Source organism: Eurosta solidaginis, chromosome 1 (genome assembly GCF_040869045.1).
Source record: "Eurosta solidaginis isolate ZX-2024a chromosome 1, ASM4086904v1, whole genome shotgun sequence".
In the NCBI taxonomy this organism is placed as follows: domain Eukaryota; kingdom Metazoa; phylum Arthropoda; class Insecta; order Diptera; family Tephritidae; genus Eurosta; species Eurosta solidaginis.
Genome location: NC_090319.1, coordinates 59,537,906 through 59,563,304, shown reverse-complemented (window position 1 = coordinate 59,563,304; position 25,399 = coordinate 59,537,906). Strand labels below are relative to the sequence as shown.

At 39.5% G+C, this 25,399-nt stretch overlaps 1 protein-coding gene across 13 annotated transcripts in view; it reads left to right on the top strand.

Annotated features, from left to right (window-relative positions):
• Positions 1-7,744: 7,744 nt before the first annotated feature.
• smash (smallish) overlaps positions 7,745-25,399 on the top strand; it is a 483,421-nt gene continuing 465,766 nt past the window's right edge. For 5 of the 13 annotated variants that reach the window (XM_067791845.1, XM_067791892.1, XM_067791876.1 and 2 more), the window contains exon 1: positions 7,755-8,624. The gene's annotated coding sequence lies outside the window, so the exon portion shown is untranslated. Of the gene's footprint in view, positions 8,625-25,399 lie in introns of all 13 variants that reach the window. The other 8 variants (XM_067791824.1, XM_067791791.1, XM_067791784.1 and 5 more) reach the window with 8 other exon arrangements.

Sequence of the window (25,399 nt, the reverse complement as noted above, 5' to 3'; positions counted from 1 at the left end):
AATATTGAGATATCTTCACCAAATTAGGCACACGAGCTTATCTGGACCCAGAATAGATTGGTATTGAAAATGAGCGAAATCGAATGATAACCACGCCCACTTTTTATATATATAACATTTTGAAAAACACAAAAAACCTGATTATTTAGTAAATAATACACCTAGAATGTTGAAATTTGACGTGTGGACTGATATTGAGACTTAATAAAAATTAAAAAAAAAATTTTTAAATGGGCGTGGAACCGCCCCTTTAATGACTAAGCAGTTTTCTATGTATCGGGAGCGATAACTCGAAGAAAAATTTACATATCGTAACAAAATTGGGTACACATATTTTCCTTATAGCAGGAAATATTTCTAGAAAAAATGGACGAGATCGGTTAAAGACCACGCCCGCTTTTATATAAAAGATTTTTAAAATGGTCGTAGACGAAAATAATAAACTATATGTATGTTAGCGAAAAAGAGCTTTGTATCAATAGAATTTTACTTCCTAAATTGAATTATAACATTCAATTGGAAAACACTAACATTTTTGAGAAAACGAAAGAAAAATTAACGGATCGTAATGAAATTGTGTACACATATTTTCCTTATAGCAGAAAATATTTTTAGTAAAAATGGACGGGATCGGTTAAAGACCACGGCAACTTAGATATAAAACAAGTTTAAAAGGGTCGTAGACTAGAATAATAAGCTATAACTTAGCAAAAAATAGTTTTGAATCAATAATATTTCACTTATCAAGTTTTATTGTTAGAGGAAATGGGGAGACATTTTTTTTTAAATGGGCCGTGCCACGTGTTATGTAGAAAAGTAATTTATCTGAAATGAAATGTGCAATTGAAGTTCACGCTGAGTATATAATGTTCGGTTACACCCGAACTTAGACACCTTTACTTGTTTATTTTGCGTTTGATTCGATAATGATGATCACATCATTGTTAACATTTTATTCAACCAACGCCCGATGTTGACACTGCTGTCCAAATTCTTCCGTAGTGGGCCTTAGCCACACAACCCCACTAGTCGCTTTTTCGCTGCTCTACTCCGTGGCAATTGGAAACTTCAAGGAAACTCACCTGGTACTTCCGGTGGACAGGTTTTGATTCGCTAAACTATGCCAATGTCCGTGTAAAACTTATGCAGTTCTCCTTTAATCTTCTGTTGTTGTTGTTTCAACCGCGGTAACTTCCCGGCTGGTATAGATAGCGGATATGGTCAACCATTTGTCAGATATGAAATCGGTTATTTGCAAACAAAATTGAAAATTTTCATATGGTTGTAATTTTGATGAATTTGTTTTATGCCGACTCCGAATGGCATCTGCGAGGCAGATGAGTTTTCACTGAGAGCTTTTCATGGCAGAAATACACTCGGAGTGCTTGCCAAACACTGCCGAGGGGCGACCGTGCTTAGAAAAATTGTCTTCTAATTGAAAAACCTTATTTCTAAAATTTTGATATTGCTTTGCCCGGGGTGTGAACCTAGGGCATTCGGTGTGATAGGCGGAGCACGCTACCATTACACCACGGTGACCGCCCCTTTTGGTCTCCACTTATATGTTGGGACGTCTCCGGAATATGCTTCAATGGTTGCGACCTCCTTTGCCAGTTAAGACGCTGTTTTATGATTTTTTTATATGACTTAGGGACCCACTATAGGTGTCAGTTTCCCTCTGTCCCTGTTTGTAACACTTCAAGATGGTATAGTCTGCGGGATTATCGTCATGAAGTGCGTGCAAGTTGAGTGGCGTGACACTTATTGGCTGCGGCGCGACACTTGTTTTTGCGTATTTGAATAACATTATCGGTCATGGCAGCGTGGCATTTGAATTGCTCCATAATAAGCGACAATGTAGATTACATAGGTAAGAAAGTGTAGTGCCGCTGTCGATAAATGTAGCTTAATGTGCACGCACTTTCAAATCCCCATTGCTGTCAATGTAAAAGCTCACACGGCTCTAGTTTACCTCCAGTCACAAGTACATTTTCCGGCTTAAAGGCACTAGTATAAACGGGGAAATTGAAGAAATGTCTGTATGTAGCAGACGATAGCCCTTGCAATAGTTTGGAATCATCGATCCGCCGTTTTCGCACCTTTCCGCCATCCCTTGATGTTGTTAGTTCTATGTTCTTGGGCCACGAGTTGGCTTTCAAATCTCCCGTTATACTGGTCACTGAAGTTGAGGATTTATTTACGTATGAGAAGGGTTTTAAAAATCACTTGGGTTTACATTCAAACATCTGTTGTTCATTTGCGAAACTATAAAGTAGCGTCTGAAATGTTAATTTTGATTTTCACACTTCATCCTTCAACACCCAAGTCTCCCGCTTTGACATGTCCTAAAGTTGGCGGCCCTATCCAAAACTAGTCCCTTGGAGTGAATCACATTGATTATAGCCTATCAACCAAGCTTAAATATAACCTACACGTTACGTCTCGTTTTACACATGTGAATACGTAGGATTTACCTGGTGAGGCTTTGTCCTTCGCAAGAACACTCAAAGTGGTGAAGCAAAAGCTTTCCCAAGACAGTCGAACTAATGGCCGTGTGTGCTTCTACCCTAACGTAGTGGGCAGTCGAACTTGTCTGAAAACTGTAGCTACGCGGCCATCTATAAGGGGCTCTTATATCATAAGGCCGGAAAACAGCAGTTAACATCTTTCAAGTTAAAACCGGTCGACTTTCAAAAAAAATATCGTTTTGATTTAACGAAGACTATTGAAATCAATGGTGTGAACACAAACCTCTGCAAACTTTGGTCAAAATTTTAAAAATTTTATCCAGGGACCTTGTAAAATTTTAATTATGTAGATGCGCCGAGGATTATACGATTTTCACCCATTACGCAATAACATCCACTTAGACTGCTTATGATTTCGAGGGCGGCATCCTTGGCCGAATAGTCACTCCCTAACGTTTCAAGGTGTTTCTCTGGCGTAGCTCGGCAGCATAACGCGACAAAAGCATCCGTTGGAAAGTCTTCGGAGCAACACCTAGAGCTTCTAGGAGAGTGACGTAGACGAAGGCATGAGTTCGAAGTCGCAGTCCTATAGATTCTGTGCTGGCATATGGTGTGAGGGTCAGGAGGCGTGGTAGCGACTGGTGTTCGGAATCGCTACTGTTCGCACATCGGGTATTGTAACTCTTAAAAACAGCCGAAAAAACTGGAGTCGCCCTGTGCCACGAGAGTCATGAGTATTAATAGACCATTAATAGCAACCGTAAGTCGCCTTTGTGCATGCCCGCCAAGGAGCCACAAATGATTTAGAGAAATTGTGTTCGCGACGATTATTAGGAGTTAACACTAGGTGAAACTACGCTTTGCACGAGATATACAGACAAAAGTGTGCATATTTCATGTATATCTATTTCTTTTCTGCAGACGCAGCAGTACCAATTCTAAAGACCGGGGTTAGGTTCGAAGCCTCTCTGCAGTAAGTGAACGAGGGACAATCCCTCCGCAAGGAGCTGCGCCTGAACATTTTTGAACGGTCTGCGACATCTTAAGGAAAAAACCACCGGTCTTTCGAAATGGCCAACACGTTGATTTCCTTAAATACATACAAACAAAACCTTTCCTAAATATTATTTTTTTAAATGGAAAAATCAAGCTTTTTAAAGTGAGAAAACCGGCGTACGCCGGCGCCGCTAACGCCGCCGCCGCCGCCGCCGCCGGTATATAATAGAACCTACGCCGCCGCTGCCGATGAAGTAATCGGCGTAAACCTCTAGACCACATGCGACCTTCTTGGCCATCCCGTCCTCCCTCCCCCAAATCCATGAGGAGTTCGGGGCCGCTAGAGCCTCGGCTGTTAATGCAACAGGATTCGCCACGGATAGGTGAGGTTGACAACTGTGTTTGGAGAAGCTATATATTGCGCTGCCAACCTGAAAGGGTTGCGCTACACAACCATTTGAATCTGGTATTTTAGTCGCCTCTTACGCTGGGGGAGAAGATGGTATGTAGTATGAATAATCAGCTGAATGAATGTCAGGCACTTGACTCTTATAATAGGATTGATGAATGAAAACGCGGACAATTACACGCATGAAAGATATATATAGTAGAATAGACGGTGTAAGGGCTTTGACAAACTTACGTGTCTCAGCTTTTGGTTTTAATATTTCAGTTCCTATGCACCACTTTGCTTCACTGTACGCACATAATTGTTCGCTTCAGACAAGTTGTCTTAAAACCAGGCAACCCAATTAGTGCAAAGAGGATACATAATTATTTTATCCCCTTTGGATTAGTGTTCTCCTAATGGGTACAAAATGTTTGAGTTGTGTTTCTGTTTCAACATTTGAGAAAATGCATACAGTGGCTTATTTATGGATACATTTTCAGCGTGTGCCCAACACGAGATACTCTCAAGTAAACAGAAACACTGAGCGAGACATCTAATTCCCAAGCAAAATGTACTTTTTTCACCACACTGAAATACCAACAGACAACTGTGAGCAATTGGTGCTCTCAGTCCGATGTCATAGACACGTTTAGATTTGTATGTATTTGGTATGTGGTGTGAATTGTATAAAAGCGTAATTGTGTGCAGTAAATACATGGCCGATTCATTTGCTGGATCGGAGATGGCATAGGAACTGGTGCTAACTAAGTCGGTCTTTACTCTATTAGCTTCCAAAATAACTCCAAATGTTTTCCACAACTCGGTGAATGCCTTCCTTATCTGATACATTTTGTTTTGCTGATTTTCCGACAGGGCGAATATCTTGACGTTTATTGGAATAATTTTGTGTCAGAACGAAAAATCACACTGAAGATGGCATAACACCGAAACCGGGTTGTCTATTATTATATAAATTTCACAACACAATGGAGATTTAAAAAATATTGATCGGATGTGGAATTCAAGTGTATCGATTCTGATTCCCCTCGGAAGGTATTCGTCGGATGCCGTAATAGCCCTAATTCTAGCCCATATGAAGCTGGATGAGTGAAAGCTGCTCTGTCAGTTTCATTATATTCCGGAACTAAATGACTTTTCCTTTGCCAACACCATCCCCGCTAATTTGGGAAATAGTTACGGAAATGCCAACACATGTCAAGCGTTGGGTACAATATTACACATTATCCTCAGGATTTTGAGGCTACATTCACAGGATTTACCTGCGAATCGCACTTGAGTAACCAAGCAGTAAAGGCCTGCAACCAAGCTCGGAGCTGTAAAGTATCAAAGATCATGTACAAGTCTTACGACTTTAGACTAAAAAAGTAAGTCTTATTACTAACTTTTGATATCACACCTATATAAAGGATGTGTTCGAGCTGCAGTTGTTGTAGAAGCGTAATTTTTTATGACGGAGCTCCACGTTCTTTGTCAAAGCTCAATCAGCTGTTGCAACATCGCGCGATCGGTGATTGAGCCGTAGACAATCTATTGATCATCACCAGCAAATCAAACGCAATATAAACATTTTCACTGCGCTATTGCAGCACATTATTAGCTTGAGCTTCAGTAACATTCCATTTCATTATATTATTTGGCGGCTCAAACACACCCAAATTATATTATTATATTAGGTTCATATTTGCATGGATGAAGTTTCATCCTGTAGCCCGCACTTCCCACATCTCCTGTCATACATTGTGTTGTGTACCAGAGCTGCACCTTATAACCCTGACATTCAGAATCCCTACAAGGCATAATCTAAACAAAATATAGGCAGGCCAAAATATAGACATAACCGCATCCCAAAAAGATAGTATATCGACAACTCAATATTCCAACAAAGCAAAACCGAAGTAATTGTCTGGGGTCCGAATTTTTTCCTCTCGGGATGATGTATGTTCGTGATGTAGATAAAAAAATATATGTATTGTTGTGAGGCTATGTGCTGCAACCTATAGGTCTATTGTACACTCATTCTCTTCACATCTTCTCGTCCTAACCGCCTTCCGTGAGGAAATCTAGATTGTTGCTCGACTTTAAAGAGTGTATGTGATCACTTTCTAATTTAAGCGATCCAAGGATCCTTAGTCTTTTTAGCGTGTCTACATCTCATTGGAGAATGATGTGCGCTGCAGCCTAATCCTCGCTAGCGCAGAACCGGCAGGGGCTATTCTACCATGTACTTAGTTTGTGCATGTGGGCTTTTAGCCCACAGTATCCTGTGGGCATCTCCTACCTAAGCTTTTTCATTGCTGTGTGTTACACAATCGCTATGATGGGCTTGAGCCTTATTGGTCTTTCAGCGGCTGCCTTCCTGACCAGCCCCTTCGCTTGCCATTTACCAACCAACCCTCTCTGGTTTGGCACCCAAAGCAAGCGAATGGTGTTATAAGCCCCTCAACTATAATCTATCCACGCACGCAGGAACTGTTCTAATACCAACTGAAGATATTGGCTAAAGCGCGGCCTGCCTGTCGCTGGGTATAGCGATTATCCCATGAGTGTATTTTCGTTGCAGGTTGATCTATGCACACCGGCTTATGGCGATAGCCTTGGCCTGGAAAATGTTCAGATTCGTAGTATGGACTTTTTGGTTCTTGGGCCGGAATTCCACGGTCTGATGTTCTCTGGTGTACACGAGCTATCGTTGTACCATATGATAGCGTGATCCTGGTGTAGCGCTTCTATTTTCGAAGTGTCCCAAGAAGCTTTCTCCCCCAGCTCTATTCTGAAACACTTTTCAAACCTTATCATCTGCCTGGTGTCTTTCTTGGGAATCTGGATGGGTGGAGCTTATTAATTCGAGATTTGGTCATCTCAAAACATTGAATGGTCCGTATTTGATCATGCCTGAATTTTGCATTGTGGGTATTTCAACATGTCTGATTGAACGTGTCTCACTGATTGATCGATATTTGTTTATACCTTGATTTAAGGTAGGTAGTCTAATGTAAAATATTAAGTGGGGAGGGCCCTTGAAAATATGTAGTTTTTGCGAAAAGCACATTTTCGTCATTGAAATAACACCGGTAAAACTATGAAAACTGTCAGTCTATGTGAGAGCCTTAAGGCCACGGCACAATGAAATTTTTCATAAAGATGTGTTTAACACAAGCTTATGCATTCCAATAAAATCGCCACAATCAACCAAGATGTTGCGTTTATAGATATGAAGGAACTTCAGACCTGGCAATTGAAGTTTATTTCGCCTTGCGCATTCACATACAAAATTTCGCGAAGCACTGTTATAAACATTCTCCCTATACAACAGAAATACCTTCTAACATATCTTGTGTCGTATTAACTTGTTATATTGCAGTTTTTAATTGCAAAAAATGTTCGAAAAGTTACCAACGACTGGAAAAATTAATTTCACTTGCAAAGTGTGCCAGCACCCTTAGCTAAAGCAAATGTCAAATTCTCTTGGTGGGAGTTGGTTACTTTTCCATATCAGATGGCGCCAGTACGCTCAATCTACCGTCTCCTTAAAAATAGGTGCAATCTACTCATAATGCATAAGATTGAGTAAAACGTATCTGTATGAAAAACTACTTATGTGACGGGGCTTTTATGGGCAGACCAGTTCAATCAGACCTGGGTAAACAATACCGATTTTTTTTTTTATAATTTCAATATAACAATTTTTTGGGCCCCTACCATATATTGACCCCATTGCCCGCAAATGCGGTCCTGATTACATACGCACGTGCATACATAAAAGGCATGATGTGCATGGTAAAAAGTCAGGTAATAACAATATTCACCAAAACATATCCAAGAGTAGAATTGTTGACTTTGGTCAAACTCTTTGCCGATTTAAATTTAGTTTTACGAGATCTGCTGCCGTCGACGAACGTGTATGTGCGGATTGAGAAACGAAACGTTGGCAATAAACAATTTCATATATGTAATTTGTGGGCATAACGACGAAAACGAATTGCACAGTGTACAGTACATATGTACATATATATATATATATATAAATTCATATACACATATGTAAATGTATACAAAAAATTAATATATAGTGCTTATGTATGTGTATATGCGCGTATAATTTTTTTTGCAATAAATTTGCCATTTTTGGTGTTATTTCAAGTTTAACTTTTTGCCGTAAATCGTTAAATAAAAAATTGCTGAAAATACTTTAATTCTTATTTTTTGTTTATGTTAAGCGAAAACGACTTCATACAATTTCATACATTTTTTGAAAAGTGCTGATGCAAACGCATTATTAAGCGAATATATAAATTTTGTTTTTGCAAGGCTGCCAATTTAGTGTAACGTGCAAATGAAAAAAACAACAACAAATATGAAAATTATTCACATTCAAAATACAAATTGTACAATGCAACATATCGATTTTATTTAACTAAATTGTTAATATATGTATAAAAAAAATTGTTATAATTGTGCTGTTAAAAATATTTACGAAAATTCGCTTGCAAAAATTTTTATATTTGTGAAAAACGAAAAATAATAGAAAAAAAATAAACGTGCAAAGTGTTCCTGTTCCTGTTTGAAATTCTTTACTTACCTTATTTTCTTTCCTTCGTCAACAACAACAACAACAACAACAACAACAACAACAACATACAAATCCGTCGTTATACGGTATTCTTGTTTTTGCTGTGCCGCTTTCCGTGTACAACTTGTCTAGCCAACTTCAGCAAGAGTTTGAGCCAAACGTGCAAGACGATTTAAAGGTACATAGAACAACAAAAGTTACAAATAATGTCTAATATAATACATAAATACAGTTTATGTACAACTATATAAGGCCACTGTGATAGGATGATCACTAGCTTATGCTATACCGTACCCTCTCTTTTCAACAATTTCTCCATTAGAGTACGAAAAAGCCAGGAATGTGACGATATCTCAGATTTAAACCAAGAGTTCACGACTTTTGTCACCGATGGCTACAAAGTTGATAGCAAAGTGCTGCCATTGCAGCATCTTTCCGGTGGAACTAACAGCCATAGAGGAGTTCGCGCTTTAGCCGCTATCTTTGAACCTCACATTCGTGGCAATTTAATCTGACTGTCAAACAGCGACCAAAGCCCTACATGGTAGGTAGTCCATACATAGACGATATCTCAAAAAAAAAAAAACTGTCCCCACGGTGCATGATAGCGCTGAAATGAGTGCCAGAACACTGTGGTGTATCTGAAAACGGTACTGCCGAAGATTTATTATTATCCTTAACAGGCCTCCGTGTACGGCGACCTCAATAGAGATGTATTATGCTTGACCTTTTAGGCTATTACTGTATGTGAAGTCTTTTAATATATTTAACTTCCCCTTCAGGTTTTTTACTCCAAATCACGTGGGGATTAAGAATCACGCCAACTACATGGACAATTCTCTGCCTTGCCAGAGTGACGCATTCGCAGAGAATGTGAACTGGCGTTTCGTCCTTCAGCTCACAAAAGCAACAGATTTGTGTATCAGATAGATTAAATTTACTTAGGCCCGATTTTTAGTGCGAGCTTAAACTTCAGTTAAAGTTGACTAGAGTTTAATCTTACCTCTTTGTTCAATAACAAAAAATTTTGCTGCTCATTTCAGCTTTAGCGGCCGAAGTGGCAGGGTTAAACTCTTGTCAACTTTGACTGTAGTTTAAACGCGCACTGAAAAACCGAACCTTAGATGATGTAGTAAACCAATGGTGCAAAACTGTCGTAGACTATAGTGTCCGGTATAGTACCCAGTGTGAGTTCGTAGGTTATCTTTGCTTAGATTATTGACTTTGGCTGATACTCCCTTTGCTGGGAGTATAAGCAATTTGCACTGTCTTTGCTCTGGCCAATCCAGTGGTGCCTGAACTGCTTTGTTTGCCAGTTCCCGAGTGTGTGCCTTTGTGAGTCCACAGAAGGGCTCTGGATCATAGATAGCTGCTATACCAGGAACTGTCTTTGCTCTGGGCAGCGAATCCAGCGGTTCCTGAACTGCTTTGTTTCCCAGTTCCCTAGTGTGTGCCTTTGTGAGTCCACAGAATTGCTCCGGACCATAGATAGCTGCTATAGCCTCTGTTAGGCTTGGTGGTCTGCCTGTTCATTACCTTCATGTTCCTGGTTTTGGCTCCACTCCGTAGAAATTCTCTACCGGAAACTTCTAGTTATTGCATTGATTTCTGCCAAAGAAATAGCGTGGAAGCATCTCATTGCTATCGATTTCTTGAAGTCCGGTCCATAGATACCAGCTCCCGTTTCCTGTTTCCGTTCTTTCTAGCATATAAATAAACGTTAGCAACCAGCCTGGAAGGCTACTGAAGTTACACAATTTAACCAGCAAACTGCTATTTCTCATCCTTTAGCTGCAAAGAACTACCGGTCCATGAAGTTTTTAATTATGCTTAGTGGCCACTGGAACCAACATGTGTTACGTAAAACAAACTGGGCCCCGCATAACTGAGATCTTGATTAATCTAAGTCGTATCTCCTCCTTGATTTGGATATTAACGAGTCACTCTCTGGAATCCCAATAAATGATTTCTGTGGGAGCTCTAAGGTCGAAGAGAAAATAGAAATTGTTGAGCACTAAATTTGCAGTAAACAGTTTAGCGAAAAAGAAAGACATTATATCCTAAATTAAACGGACAATTTTTTTCAATTTCCTACACATATAAAGGAGGAAGGGTTCTAGGCTCTTATAAATAGGCCAACAGGCTTAAGTATGCTCATTTGCCTTGCTGTACAGCAACCACACTAACCTAACCTAGCATACACATAGAAGAACACTGAATGGAAAAAAAACTTAGACTTAAGATGGCACAGCGCCGACTAACAACAAAATAACTTCAGTTGGTGCAGCTTATGAGGCCATCAAAGCAGCGCATAAAGGAATCCAAAAATTTGTATGGCTACGCTTAATGACGTTGAGCAACACCAGCAGCGCAGTCAGGCTTCGGAAGAACCTATTTCTTGAATCAGTGCATCGCCCCATTCAATAGGTGTGATCACTCACAAATTGTCATCAGTATCTTTTAAAGGGAGTCTGAGGATACTTGCAGCTTCAACAGGGTTGGACCAAAGAGACATGGGTGTTAGAGGCGTTGGTTTCACATTGCAATTGAAAAGATGGTTGGTGTCATGAAGAGACGCATTACATACATATATGCAGGACATGCAATGTGTTGGTTGGGGTTGATTCAGGGTAAGTGAGAGTTTGACCAATTCTAGTATCCAGATCGGAGTTGTGCCAGAATGACGTGCGTCTCCTCTTTGCTTTTCGCAACTGCGAGTTTCGGGTATTGAACATTGAGAACGTGGTTCGCCAAGATTTTGTAGGCATAAGACTTTGCCGACTCCGTATGATTGATACTGAGGGCTCTTTTATGCTATTTGGTTCAAACGGCTGACTACTTGTGGGATAGATTTTCCTATATTGCATGCAGAGATAAAACTCTCCAAGTTATTCGAAACAAAATGAGGTTTTAATGACTCCCTGTCATGAGATTTTTTGAACCATTTCCTGGATACGATAGTTTGAGCAGCTGAATAGCTCTTAAAAGAGCGTGAAGTTCTTTTTTAGAACTGGAAAAAGCGATAAAATGGATTTTGCTTTGAAAGAGGTAAGGGTGAAGTAGTACCTAGAAGACGCTATGAAGAACTTCGTCTATCTGGGAACCAGCGATAGAAACAAAAACAACGCAACCCTAGAAATTCAACGAAGAACCACTATTGCTATTTTGGACTAATCAGGCAATTGAAATGAAAAGTTTTCTCTCGACGAACAAAATTCTCGCGTCCTTCCAGCGATGACAATGGCATGTGATGAGATGACTGGTTTATCTCTTAACGACAACTTATCCCAATTGCTTTTTATAAAACCATATTTGCTCAGATAAGATTAAGCTAATTAAAAACAAGATCGCATAAGTAAGGAATATTGACAAAAATACCATAAAAACTTGTTTACTTACTAAATTCATTAATATCGAATGAGAATAGATGGCTTTAAAGCTTTAGCTTAGCATTAAGAATGTGCTTCAATGGAAGAAATAATTAGATCGGGGTCTGCTACTATGTTCCAATATTTATCGAATCGCTGCGTTGCAAGAATATGGTTACGAATACCACTGATTTTGCATAAGTACACTGGATACTGCTGAAAACCTAGTCTAATGTACTTCCGCTTTTTGTTTTTCCAAATGAGAAGTTCTGGATGAAGTATGTATGGATGATCTCCCTCATCATTCTTCATACAGCTGCTGGAAAGAGTATCGATCATGCTGGTAGCGGCACACTCATCACATATCGGATTGGTCGAATATAAATCGGCAGGCTGAATGCTTGTCTTCAATACTTGACTAGAACCCACCCTGTAAGAGCATACTTCAGTTGGGCAGTGGGACTATGAACTGCCTTCTGTTCGTCATGTCCAATTCGCATTCGACCCAAACGACCTGCGTGCTAGTTACCAGGGATGACAGATGATTTTTATGCTAAGATAGTTAGAGCTAATCGAGGGAGAGGACAGGCAGACAAATAAGGGTGACATAAACTTGAAACACGCGGTAGCAAACGGTCCAACCAGATTCGATATGATACGTCTGCCAATTTTTATTGATGGCTATATTCACTCTACCTTTTCCTTGAGGTACTATGCCGCGGTATGGCATAGCTAACTATCCTACTTGCCTAGATTAAAGATAAGGTAAACTGGCACAAGTCCTAATGCTATAGTCTTCAAAACGTTTACCAGAGTTCTCATCTAAGGCCTTGCTTTACTTTTCATAAGAAGTGGTATTACTTTGCCCCGTGCATAACCCGCCAATATAACTTCTGTACCTTTTTATGTTCCTAAGGCAATCCTACAGGTAAATGCCGATAGTTACAGATTTATATACTAACTGCTTGCTCTAAGATTACCGCTTGTCCTTGACAAGCTTTGATAAGCCCTTAAACCGAGTATGCCGAAGTGGCCTTACTGAGTATATTTCTATTTTTGTCTTCCATTTGTGGTGGTAAGGATATGGCCTAAGGTTTCTGGAGAATTTGATCGATGTAGATGGTTCTTGCCGAATTTTGAGCTGGTACTTTTCAAAACGTAACACTATTAAGGTGCAAGCCAGACTATCGCGAACGATTCGATGTGAGCACGTTGAGCCTTCTAAGTCGTCGAACCCCCTCCTACCGTGAGGAACTTGGGGTCGCCAGCGCTCCGTCCGCTAATAAACAGGATTTGTCACAAGTAGGTGAGGTTGACAATTCAAACTATAAATAGTGCTGGCACTATGGAAGGGTTGCGCTACACAACGCCTTGAATGCCTTTTCTCTTTTTGTCGCGACCTTAGCTGTCAGCTGTTGGCTATAACTCTTTGCGAGTGAGGATGTTTGGCCTGAATTCTGAAACAAGTGACTGTATTTCGATCCAATACAAAATCCAAATTTAATGATGCGCTGTACGAGATTTTCCATTTTGTAAGCTGCCTAGTTTAAATTTTACGAATGGATAAATTTATGGTAGAAAATCCTGACTTCAGATTTAATCTGATTCTGGGTTTTCTGCTAATAGGTCATGGTTCTGTTAATGCATTTCTGCATAAGAGAGCCCTGATTGAAACGGAGGTTGTATATGTGGGGTTGTGCGAAGATTGGTTGCATGTCTGGAGTACTCGGACATAAGGGATTTATGTAGGTAGGGAATAAATGTTGGCGTAGATTGGTTTAATGTATGTAGGGCTCCCTCTTCACTAGTCGGTCGGTTAAATTGTTGAATAAGAATGCTTATGAAGTATTTCGACGAATAATCACAATTGGTGGTCGAAGTGGGTAGGGTGTTTGGGGTTTTAAATCCAGCTCATTTTTATTTTATTTTTGCGAAGCCGCCGGTCCGGAGTTGGTGGATACTCAACCGAAAGTAGCTTCGGCTGCAAAAGTATGAGAGCAGGTAGGCTCTCGGTGCTTGTCCCGGATCTGCCTATTTGGAATAGGCTCTTGAGAGCATCGTCCTGGCTGTCGTTGATATCCAAACGCGAAAGAGTTGTTTAATTCAAATGTGAAGTAGCAATGCAACCGGGTGCCATGGCCAATAGATTGGAAGTGGTGTTAGATGTTCCTCCAACCCCGCCAAGATGATGCTGCATCCACTCACATCATCAAATTTGTGCCAAGTAAAGTGTGCTTTGGGCGCTAATCAAACGTTGCTTTGATCCGTGTGCATTGGTGCATGCGGTTAGTCCGACGAGGCAGGTATTTTAAAATCTTGTAGACGGCTAAGTTCATGCAATGACCCAGACTGGCCCACTGACAGCATTCTGATCTACACAGATGGATCTAAACTGGATAACAGGGTCGGAGGGGGTGTCTATTCGGAACGATTGGACATACAAAGATCGTTTCGCCTTCCGGATCACTTTAGCGTGTCAAGCAGCACTGAAAGCCTTTGACTGTGTCACAACTAATTCTGAAACTGTAGTTGGCTGTCGCAGATCACTTAACGTAATGGCTGAACAGTTTACTCTGCATCTGGTATGGGTTGCGGGACATAAGGGCATACCAGGTAATGAGATGGCGGATGAGCTTGCAAGAAAGGATACCTCCCTTCCACTTTCGCCATTCTGGAAGAGGTTGGACATGCCGCTCTCCACCTGCAAGCTCAAGATAAAGGAGGTTCTACTGATGGAAGCCGGAGCCAGGTGGAATCATCATGACAGATGCCACACGGCAAAACTCACATGGCCGGAATGGAATGCGAAGAGATCGCGAGAGCTTCTTACCCTCCGTAAGAGGGATATTTCCTTAGTTGTAGGTCTTCTCACTGGTCACGTTATAAGTGGACCGCATGCGGAAAGGATTGGCGCTCAATCTAATCATTATCGTAGAAACTGCGGCAATGAAGAAGAGCCTGAAACTATTAGGCATCTACTTTGCGAATGTCCAGCGCTCGGTAGAAAAAGGCAACGTTTCATGGTCAAGATGTTTCTCGTAGATCTGACTGATATAGCTGAGGTCAATACACGATGCTTAGTTAGCTTCACGAACTCAACGAAGTGCTTTGATTAGGAGAGTAGGAACAAATCCGTGTGGTTGCACAATGGGCCTATAAAGGCCTAAGTGTGCCGCTCCGATGTCGAAGGCAGCCAGGTGAACCTAACTTAACCTAAGTTGATGCAATGATGAGTATGACTTCGGCATAGAAAAGTGGAGGAACATGCGTAATTGTTATCGATAATTTAATTATGGAGTATATTTGCTTCGATTTTTTTAGATTCCCTCTACGCGAAATTAGTACCAGATCTATATTTTTCACTCGATATCGAGCTTGTATGTAATATATTGAAATCTTGATATACCAGCCAAAGCAAGCCAGACCTTTACAGCCCTGTCGTCTTCATTTAGTGTTCAAAATAATTTCCCTTTCAGCATAATCCCAACGTTGGGCGCTATTGTATAGTTTGTATTGTGATTGAAATTTCCATACGAACGGCCCCCGTTCAAGTTCCTGGGCAGGTAACATCTAAAATGAAAATGAAGCTCTGCCTACCATGGTTTTGCCATTTTGGTCATTCAATGTCAATAAAAGCTTGGGATTAAACAAGTTTAACTGTTTATCTTTCTAATATATGAGCTTATCTGAAAGCATATTTCAATCTAAATTTCTGCAAACAGTTACAAATAATCTCAAATTAACTATTTTGTTGCACGGTGTAATCAAGAACTTTAGAAGCATAAAGAATAAAAGATACTTGGGGGAACGTGTGCGAACGATTATGTATCCTTTGTTGTGCTTGTTTTTTTTTTCTGATGCTAACCTTAATACCAACTAGCGGTCTTAATGTTGATGATGTGCCATAATCATTTTAATCATCATAATGATAGATAATAATGTTGTTGAAGATGCGGCTTTTTGACTGTCTTAATGATGTTTGTCGCCTTGATCGCTTTAATGATAATAATAGAATATATGTGGGCACACATACATACAAAATGTGCATTTATAAGAGTACATGTATGTGTGTATATCTCCAGTATATATGTAACAGCATACACACTATATAAATAGATGATATATTTTTAGTATAGAAAAACAAGAAATAGAACTAAAACTTCCACTTCAAAGAAAATGATGCAAAACTCGAAAACAAAATAGATTTTTAATGAGAATCTGAGTTGCCGGAGATAAGTAGAAATGGAGAGCAAGAAATAAAAATATTTTGTATAGTGTTGTTGTTGATGGATGGATGCTGGGGTACCTAGTTTGCAGTAGCCGGTATAAAAAAACAAAAACTTGTTAAATATACGCTTCAGGAAGATACATATTTATTTACATATGTACGTGTGTGTGCGAGTATCGACACTGTGTATGTGTATGTATGCTGGAAACATGAATTAAAAATAGTGAAAAGATCAGAAATTGTACAAAAAATTAGAAAAGCAAGTTGTTGCTACTACGAGCGCAGGTAGATTTTATGCTCCAACGGAACACTGGCTAATAAACGAAATCAGAGGCTGCGTTAACAAATTATAATTATGGCATAGAAATAAATTATGTATGTAGAAGTGTACATTACATGTAATTATAGGGTTAAATATGAAAGAATTGGGTTAAAGAATATTGTTAGCTATTATGTAGTTTGTAATATCAGGTGTCTAGGAAGAGCTGATGAATATTTTAAAGAAATAAACCAAATTAAGTTTTTTGTCTATTTTTGTTGGGACTTCAACTTGCAGAAAACCACTCATCAAACCGTTTTTAACTGCCACTAATCTGCTTTTAATCTTCCTAATTAACGTTTGGCGATACAAATTTCCATGCCATACCGACCGATAAGTTTAGTCGATAGCAATATTCTGATTCGATAGATAGATTGTGTTAAGGGCCTGCCCATTGTAAACCTTAACAAGTAGCGCAACTAACAGCTGATCACTCAAAGTTAGCATGCACACACAAACATAACTAACGTCCATATTACGAAAATCTTTAAGAAAATTCAAGTTAAATTTTTAAACATACACTGGGATAATTTGGAATATATAGCATTTAGTACACCTTAATTGCAGTAATTGAGAGAAAATGTTCCCTTATATTCAAGTATTGAATTATTTTTTCTACATTTATCTTTAATATTGATACAATGATTGAAGATATATTGATCCAATGCAACTCTGCTGTTCCTACTGTTCTTAGTTCCACTCATTCGACTGCCTTCCACACTATTCGCCACATAACCTCAATTTAGCTTCCAATTAATGGTGACTTATAACCATATAACCAAAACCAGATAAAACAGCTGTTAGCGTTATGGTATGGTAACATAAATCGATTACATTGATTTCCATAAGGTAGGTTCGATCAGCTGTTTTATCTGGTTATGGCTTTATGGTTATAAGTCACCATTAATTCACCCTTAATGTTGCCATACAATAACGCTAACGCCATAACCATACCCAATCAATTGGTTTTTGGTTTCTCGCCATATCCATAACCTAAAAATATTTGAGGTGGTGAATTTAATAACTTTTTGTAGATTTTATTCATTCGTTTGGATATGTTATGGCTAAGAGACTTATTTTTTGTGGAATATGTTTGTAATTTTTTGCGTTTTCTTCATATTTATGAAATTTTCACGATTTTTAGGTTAGGTAGGCACTATTAATCGATCATATTGGAGATGGTTGTGGATATGGGTATGGTTTCGACTATGGCGTTAGGGTTAAAGAAGCTTAATGCGCTCTTTAAGCTGCCAAACTATACAGTAAACAATGGGCCTGCCAAACTTGCCATAACCACATCCATATAAAACAGCTGATGAAACCAAGCTTATGAAAATCAATGTAACTGGTCAATAATGCCATACCATAACGCCCTAGCCATTCATTTGGTTCTTGGTTTTCGCCATATCCATAACCTATAAATATTTGAGTTAGTGAATTGATTAACTTTTTGGTTATTTTATTTTTTGTTTTGAATACGTTTTTACTCAGTGACTTATTAATTGTGTAATTTGATGTTAATTTTTTGCATTTTCTACTTTTTTATTAAACTGTCATATTTTTTGGTTTAAGGCACCAATAACCGAGGCCAATCGATATGGTTAATTAAAAATATGGTTATGACTAAGTCATAATGAATACGTCAACTTTGCTAGGGTCTCTAGGTTGCTGCGTCAGCTGTCTCTGGATAAGAGAAATTTGAAAATCATAGGAATCCATTGCATTACCACATTAGATATGTGGTTTTGCCACAGCGATTAAAACATTGCAGTAAATCGCAGCTACAGATAATAAAATTCACCGTGACTTATTAACTGTCACAACAACTGTGTCCCGATCACAATCACTCACTGCTAACAATCAAAATGACAGTCTCGTCACGGGAACATTTAGCTGCGACAGTATGAATTGATGACAAATGTGATTTGTGCAGCGACAAAGTAGATGGTAAAATCGCAGTAGGAGCGCTATGCTTATGCGAATGAAAGATGACGCTTCGGAACCCGCCTATGTAAGCTGAGGAAGAGGGCGGCTCCCACTTCGCTGGAAGGACCAGTTGTAAAACGATTTAAATTCCCTTAAGTTGACCAATTGGCGCCATTTAGCAGAGCGAAGAAGCGACTTTGCTGGACGGCCATAACGCCAATTAAGTAAGTATGTAATGAGTGCTACTGCTATTTGGGGCATCTTTTCACTCTCTAAACGGAGTTGATCAAATTGCTCTTCTTTCTCTGTTTCATCATATAATCATCAGCATCAATTGACGCATAACCGCCTAAGCCATTTTGGCCGTTTCGTGTTAGTCACTTCAGATATACCTTTTTTCCATATAACGTACGCCAAATGGGAGTACTACAGGAAACCAAGTCTTCCTCCACTTACCTCTACCAATTCTGTAGAGGTCTAACCCCATTTTCTGCTTCCAAACCGCGGTGTCGACTTAAACACTTTTTTGCGCATTCGCATAACGTCACCTAGCAAGTGAAGTTGTTGCTGTTGTTGTTGTTGTAGCGATAAGGTTGCTCCCCGAAGGCTTTGGGGAGTGTTATCGATGTGATGGTCCTTTGCCGGATACAGATCCGGTACGCTCCGGTACCACAGCACCATTAAGGTGCTAGCCCGACCATCTCGGGAACGATTTATGTGGCCACATTAAACCTTCAGGCCATTCTCTCCCTCCCCACCCCAAGTTCCATGAGGAGCTTGGGGTCGCCAGAGCCTCGTCTGTTAGTGAAACAGGATTCGCCGCGGATAGGTGAGGTTGACATTTGGGTTTGGAGAAGCTATATATTGCGCTGGCAACCTGAAGGGTTGCGCTACACAGCCCCTTGAATCTGGTATTTTAGTCGCCTCTTACGACAGGCATACCCACCTCGGGTATATTCTGATCCCCTAACCCGCTGGGGTAGCAAGTGAAGTCTTTGGGCTTTTTTCGCTGCACTGTCTTCATATCTGTGAACGCTCATACAGCTCATCATTATACCTCCTTCCGTACTCGCCGTCAGCTCACGGACAATATCATAAATCTTTCGGAGAACTTTTCTCTTGAACACTCCAAGATCGATTTCATCTTCTCTTTCGACATCCCCATGATTCTGTGCCATACATCAGTACAGGATTTTTGATTATCTGAGTTTACATTCATTATTTTCTTTGATTCGTTTGATTGCCACATATCTTGCACGTATTTCTATTACTTAGTAGCTGTGATGATCCAAGGATCAATGAAATCAGATAGGTGACTCACTTGTGAACACCACTTAGCTAAGGACAAGAAGAAATGTGTAGACCGAAGGCCGAAATAATTTAGAGTACCCAAGAGATAGCCAAAAAGTATTATTTTGAATGCAACTTTCTCAGTTTTTCAAGGTATATGAAGCATAGGAAACTACTGTTATTCAGACAGAGATTATATGTTTAGTGAAATCTTCAATTCAAGAAAGATTTCGGGCCAGATTATGTATGACGCCATAACACTTTGCGTCGCAGTCACTCATATTCATAGTCACTACATAATGACGCAATAAAACCGGGCAGGTGATCTCAGTAGTACAACAAAAACAATTTGACGGCCCTCATAATCCGATCATGAATTTAAAAGTAGTAGGAAGGGGAAATTATTGTTTCTATTTTGAAAAGAGTCAAACTCGATATATCTCCCACGTTGGAAATGGGAACATGACAGGAAAGTGATGGGAAAACAGAGACAATAAGAAGGAAAAGTAGAGGAAGTTGGAGGGAAGTGAGAAAAGTAAAGATAACACGAGGGAGAGAGAGAGCAAAAGTAAGAATAAGGGTAATGGATGGAGAGAAATTAGTAAAAATAGGTTTGCAGGAAGAGTAAGAATAATATAAGGAATTTAAGAGTAAAGTAGTGAGGAAATTAAGAGTAAAGTAGTGATAGTAAGACTTGGATAAAATCAAAAGCGGCAAGAGTAAGAGGAAAAACGGGAAGATTTAAGGAAGAATGAAAGGGATAGGGGGTTGAATGGGCCGATTAAGGTAAACAAGAAAATGTTGAGTGGGGAGGAAATAAGAGAGGATGTAAAGAGTTAGCCAGAGGACAGGCAGGTGGATAGATAGAGAGAGTCGGAATCATGTCTGTCGGGTTTTATCATACGGCTATTTCATACGGTGGTTTCCAGATCAGCCAAAGCTGTTTAAAATAAAGTTTTGACAGGCCACATATTTATTTTTTGTCATCAATGCATTTCTATAAGCTCTGATTTTGTACCTACCTCTTAACGCTTCGTTTACATAGATAAATGTTGGATCTCGGTACCGTGTACCGTCGATCCCTAGCTTTCGTATTACAAGCCTCCTAGATACTCTTCTGTGATTTCATGACATTGTTCAATGTCGTCAATCATCTCATTGTCGTCAAAAGTCTGTTTCCATATTCCTTAGTTGTAGACAATTGGATACCCTGAAGATCCAGCTATTCAGTTGCGTTGACTAAAACGTTTCCACTTCCACCCAGGAAAAGAAAATAAACCCTCCCACAAAAGGAAACCCAGACCGCAGGCGTTGTTTTCTTGCACGTTACTTCATATTTCAGAAAGGCATAAATATAGTATTTTTTTTGATACTGAAAAAACCAATGCTGTAGATATGTAAGTCAAGGAGCAACACTTAGAATTATGAGGGCGAGTATTGTCAAATGCGACTCCATTTTGTAATAATGACTTCACCTGTCTGGTTTTATTGCGTCATGCCACTATATAGTACCAAATATTTCATTAAGGCATTCACGCTTACTGTCATTTACTGCAGTGAAAGAATGCTCTTATATGATAGGAATTTTGGTTCACACAAGAAGAAATGATTCGCTGCGTTTTACAAATCTTTACTATGCCAAATAATTTCCTCTTATTGTTTTTTATTATATTTAATAAAATATTCAAGTAACTCGTATTTAATCCGCTTTAACTGTTGACTCGTAATTGGTTGAATCCATTTAGAGACAATTATTTTTCGGACCTTATATGTCTATATAAGATAAAATGGCGCCCAACGTGGGGCTCACACATATTCTTCGAAAATTAGAAGATACGATCACACTGACTCTCCTGATAGTTTTTTTAGTCAAGCTGAATGTGTAATAAAATTATTGTGGTGTTTCAACAGTCACTTCTTGTGGGTAATGTTACACTGTGGTGACTACTCAGCAATGATGCCCGAAATAGAGCCCGCGGGCCTCACCATCAATGTGTCTCCATTTGCTTTAAAAAACGTACTCCTGCGCTAATTTCTATGTAGTATGTTGTGCAGTGTCTAACGATCTTTCTCTCAAATGAATTTTAACTTAAATGTTGCTAATATTTCTTTAGAGAAACGAAAAATAAAAAAGTAAGAAAAAGGTAACAAAAAGTATTCACACACAAATAAACGCGCATAGAAATGATTTCCAACTAACTGACTAACTAGTTGGTTGACTGAATGTCTGCTTGCTTTATTGCTTGAATACTTTGGTGATTTGGCACTGCTACATACTTTGGCTGTCGTTTGCCATACTTTTTTTTTTTTGTAGCCTGTTACCATTTTTATTTTCTATGTATAATGTTTGCAACATATATTTGTACATATGTATGAATGTATTTTTTTCTTTTTCAATTTAATTTCCATTTTTTTTTTCATTTTTCTTGTTAAATTATGGCCAACTAAAAATTATTGCCTCGTTTAAACAAAATGTGATAAAAATGTTGCAGCTGCGCCGGCGCAATAGGTGAAAATACGCTCACTCACCTTTTTAATGAGAACAACAACTGTAATAACTTTATAGCAACGTACATTTTACAAAAAATAGTCAGCCAATTGGTTTTTGTAATTGATATTAGAGAAAAATTGTAAGTTTACAAACGGCGATGGTTACTAGGACATGTTTCTGAATTTCACTTCTTCATCAGCTAGTCTTTCGGGAGCTGAGCGTTGAATTCGAATCTCCAGCATTCATATCAGTGCAAGCCTTTAGCTGATAAGCCTTATGAATGTCCCGTTATTCGCTGTACAATTGGTCTCTAAGAGTTGCCTTTTTGTTTATATTCCTTTTGATCACCATGTAGGCACATACACTCTGTATGTAGTTTATTCCTAAAGGTGTGGATATGATTTTTAGGCGCGCTTTTGAAAGCTTAGTAACATTTGTTCGGATTTTTACATTATTTGCTTTTAATACTTCCGCTGTTACTATAAAACCATTGTTTAAAGCAATATGAGCAAAGCTTTTATCGCTTGTCTCACCTGAAAATAAGGTTCTTAACGCAATATCAATCATGATAAGTTGAACATTCCTCACTGGGAAGAAACATTCTCCAATGGTAGTGACTCTAACTCCAACTACCCAATAGCTTAAACTAGGTCAAAAGTGCGTTTATGAAATTACCCATAATCGTATTCAAGTATGTATCTTGTGAGCAGTCTCCTTTCATCTATTTCATTCGCGTAAATGAATTTACCAGAAATTCTCAACTGGTTAATATAATATTTTAAATATATAATTTTTGCTGACAAAGTCAATTGACCAAAGAGAGTAAATTTTTAAAGTCAATGACTACACAGAGACGATGTCCAACTTATAAGCATTAGCCTTAAGTCACAATGCGCATATTACTTGGACACTGGCTTCTGGCGTTACCTGCTTATAAGTCGGTCCTCGTCAGTAACAGCAGACGTAGGAAGAGCGAGCTGCAGGTAGAAACGGTTGACCACGTCCTGCGCTAGGTCAAGCTTCCAGCTACTACGAGCGGTAGAGTTGACAGATCTCCAGTCAACTATTAAGCTAGGTCCTAGAAAACCTTTAGTATTAGCAAATTCGCCAAGAGGATGGAGTTATTGACCGACAAGTTCAACCCAGCCTGACTGCTCAGAGATTAAACCAAAAAAGAAGAAGAGTATTTCCGCCATCGGCAAGTAAAACTTACAAAAAAACAAGTAAGGAAGGCTAAGTTCGGGTGTAACCGAACATTACATACTCAGTTGAGAGCTATGGAGACAAAATAAGGAAAATCACCATGTAGGAAAATGAACCTAGGGTAACCCTGGAATGTGGTTGTATGACATGTGTATCAAATGGAAGGTATTAAAGAGTATTTTAAGAGAGAGTAGGCCATAGTTCTATGGATGGACGCCATTTAGGGATATCGCCATAAAGGTGGACCAGGGCTGACTCTAGAATGTGTTTGTACGATATGGGTATCAAATGAAAGCTGTTAATGAGTATTTTGAAAAGGAGTGATCCTTAGTTCCCTAGGTGGACGCCGTTTCGAGATATCGCCATAAAGGTGCACCAGGGGTGTCTCTAGTTGTACGATATGGGAATCAAATGAAAGGTGTTACTGAGCGTTTTAAGAGGGAGTGGGCATTAGGTCTATAGGTGGACGCCTTTTCGAAATGTCGCCATTAGGGTGGGCCAGGGGTGACTCTAGAATGTGTTTGTACGATATGGGTATCAAACGAAAGGTGTTACTGAGCATTTTAAGAGGGAGTGGGCATTAGGTCCATAGGTGGACGCCTTTTCGAGATATCGCCATTAGGGTGGGCCAGGGGTGACTCTGGAATGTGTTTGTACGATATGGGTATCAAATGAAAGGTGGTAATGAGTATTTTAAAAGGGAGTAATCCTTAGTTCCCTAGGTGGACGCCGTTTCGAGATATCGCCATAAAGGTGCACCAGGGGTGTCTCTAGTTGTACGATATGGGAATCAAATGAAAGGTGTTACTGAGCGTTTTAAGAGGGAGTGGGCATTAGGTCTATAGGTGGACGCCTTTTCGAAATGTCGCCATTAGGGTGGGCCAGGGGTGACTCTAGAATGTGTTTGTACGATATGGGTATCAAACGAAAGGTGTTACTGAGCATTTTAAGAGGGAGTGGGCATTAGGTCCATAGGTGGGCGCCTTTTCGAGATATCGCCATTAGGGTGGGCCAGGGTGACTCTAGAATGTGCTTGTACGATATGGGTATCAAATGAAAGGTGGTAATGAGTATTTTAAAAGGGAGTAATCCTCAGTTCTATAGGTGGACGCCTTTTCGAGATATCGCCATAAAGGTTGACCAAGGGTGACTCTAGAATGTTTGTACGATATGGGTATCAAACGAAAGGTGTTACTGAGCATTTTAAGAGTGAATGGGCATTAGGTCTATAGGTGGACGCCTTTTCGATATATCGCCATTAGGGTGGGCCAGGGGTGACTCTAGAATGTTTGTACGATATGGGTATCAAACGAAAGGTGTTACTGAGCATTTTAAGAGGGAGTGGGCATTAGGTCTATAGGTGGACGCCTTTTCGAGATATCGCCATTAGGGTGGGCCAGGGGTGACTCTAGAACGTTTGTACGATATGGGTATCAAAGGAAAGGTGTTACTGAGCATTTTAAGAGGGAGTGGACATTAGGTCTATAGGTGGACGCCTTTTCGAGATATCGCCATTAGGGTGGGCCAGGGGTGACTCTAGAATGTTTTTACGATATGGGTATCAAACGAAAGGTGTTACTGAGCATTTTAAGAGGGAGTGGGCATTAGGTCTATAGGTGCACGCCTTTTCGAGATATCGCCATTAGGGTGGGCCAGGGTTGACTCTAGAATGTGTTTGTACGATATGGATATCAAATTAAAGGTATTAATGAGGGTTTTAAAAGCGAGTGGCCCTTAGATGTATATGTGAAGGCGTTCTCGCGATATCGACCAAATGTGGATCAGGTGATCCAGAAAATCATCTGTCGGGTACTGCTAATTTATTTATATATTCAATAACACTAACAGTATTCCTGCCAAGATTCCAAGGCCTGTTGATTTCGCCTTGTAGAACTTTTTCATTTTCTTCTACTTAATATAGTAGGTGTCACACCCATTTTACAAAGTTTTTTCCAAAGTTATATTTTGCGTCAATAAACCAATCCAGTTACCATGTTTCATCCCTTTTTTCGTATTTGGTATAGAATTGTGGCATTTTTTTAATTTTTCGTAATTTTCGATGTCGATAAAGTGGGCGTGGTTATGGTCGGATTTCGGCCATTTTTTATACCAAGATAAAGTGAGTTCA